General features: G+C 33.9%; 1 non-coding gene across 1 annotated transcript; it reads right to left on the bottom strand.

Moving 5' to 3' along the window:
• Positions 1-988: 988 nt before the first annotated feature.
• On the bottom strand, positions 989-1059 carry Trnag-gcc. Its single transcript has one exon. It is a non-coding gene; the product is annotated as a tRNA-Gly (tRNA).
• Positions 1060-1979: the final 920 nt, after the last annotated feature.

Genomic DNA, 1979 nt, shown 5'->3' with positions numbered 1-1979 from the left:
ATCCTAAATGGCCAATTTGAGACATCATTCTTCCCTTGACAATTGATCATGGACTATTTTTCTAAATCCACTCGAACGTACTCATACAAAATCTCTATCTCCTTTACTGGTCAATATTAATTCGTGATTTTAATTGATTGAATAAACAATGAAACGATAATACATTATTAATTTGAAGTCGCCAGTCGATCGACTTAAGAGAAAGAATCGCGTGATGCCTGATTAATGAATCGTCACGTTTGTCAGTCCATCAACCCGGCCTCGTGATGCGTTGAATATCACGAGTAAACGTGGCATAGAGATTTTATTCACCTCGCACGTATCAGTAAGAAGAAAACGCCTTACTTTGCTAGGAAAGACGAAAAATGGCATCCATCAGAAAAGTTCATCGAACTCGATTTCTCTCTTAAAGGGACGTAACTCTTGTTAAACTACGTGTAATATGAAACTAAAATTCTTAATTAAGTATCGACGAGGTTGTCACGAACTGCACGTTTAGTACAAGTAATCAGAAGCTGGAGACCAACCTCATTCTTAAATTGATATTTTATTTCGTTACAAACTGAAAATTAAATATTGAAAATCAAAGTTTATTTTTTCCCGAATTTTTTGTGCCATTCCTCTTAGTAACAATAAAGTATTTTTCTATCGCCACAAGGGATCTGGATTCGCACCCGATCTTAGACCCTCGTGATTTTTCTCTGTCAGTTCGGGTCACAATGTCGTTCTCCATCTCTCACTCGTGTTGGCAGATCCCATTGTGGGTCAGGTCCACCCTCTTATGGGTCAATTTGAGGCCGCATAGTCCATATATGCTCGTCGCTCATGTTTAAAAAAAAATCCCGTGTCTGTAGCAACTCATGTATTTATCTCTTCGTTAATGATATAAATAAAAAATCAAGTATGAGTTTAAGCGATTTTATTCCGTGTATAAACGATTCTGGAAGGTAGAAAAAACTTGAAGGTAAAAAAAAAAAAAAATAAATGTTGCATCGGCCGGGAATCGAACCCGGGCCGCCCGCGTGGCAGGCGAGCATTCTACCACTGAACCACCGATGCACATGACAATCGACTCTCATTTAAATATTATAAAGTTTAGTTAGTATGATTCATCTGTTAGGAATGTTTGAAAAAATGAGAAAATTGAGCGCGTGTATATTTAATACGAAATGAATAAACATGTTTACTAACTTAGAATTTAAACACGCAATTAATTTTTACCGTTTAATAAAACTCTCTTTTGAATAATAATAATAAAAAAAAAATGAATGTGGTATAATTAAGTTAATTACCACGTGGTAAGTTACGATCACCGTATTCATAATCCGATTTAAATGACCTAAATATATTTATAAATCAAGCACAAAATTATTCGTAGGAATTTTCTCTTCCTCTTTCCTGTACGATTTCCTCCTATAATTTATCGTCGAACATTGCGGAAGAGTACTTCTGGCCCAATTTACACGTAGAAGAAGATGTTTCTTTCGTCTTTGTATTTTATTATTACGAAATAAATTTATATTGACATTTATACCTTTTCTCACTAGTTATATATTTATAAGGAAAGTGACCTTCGAATATTTACTGTTTATTAAAAGAATAAAGATGATCGACATCCAGTTATTAAGCATAACCAGTTTGATTATTGCTGTTTATTGACCTTGTTAGCCAGCAATCCATGTTTGGTGGCAAGGTTGTCCCACTGCACTACATGTTCAGCTGACTGGTTAGGTGTATTGCCATACCTTATATATTTTTGAAATGGATCCCTCTCTCGAGTAGAAATGATAATTTAAGTCTTTAAAATTCAACAGATGATATATTTTCCCCCTTCTCTTTGTAGTTTCTTCTTATAACTAAATGCATAAATTTAATAAAAAGGGGGGAGGGAATCTATAAAATCGATATGAACTAATTAAAATTCTTCCTTATTAATACATTCATTTTCTAAAACAAATTAATTTTCTTAATTGATTGTC

The sequence above is a fragment of the Centruroides sculpturatus genome, unplaced genomic scaffold (assembly GCF_000671375.1).
Source record: "Centruroides sculpturatus isolate CEXI.00-Female unplaced genomic scaffold, Cexi_2.0 scaffold240, whole genome shotgun sequence".
NCBI classification, from domain to species: Eukaryota; Metazoa; Arthropoda; class Arachnida; order Scorpiones; family Buthidae; genus Centruroides; species Centruroides sculpturatus.
This window is presented reverse-complemented; position numbering and strand designations above follow the sequence as displayed.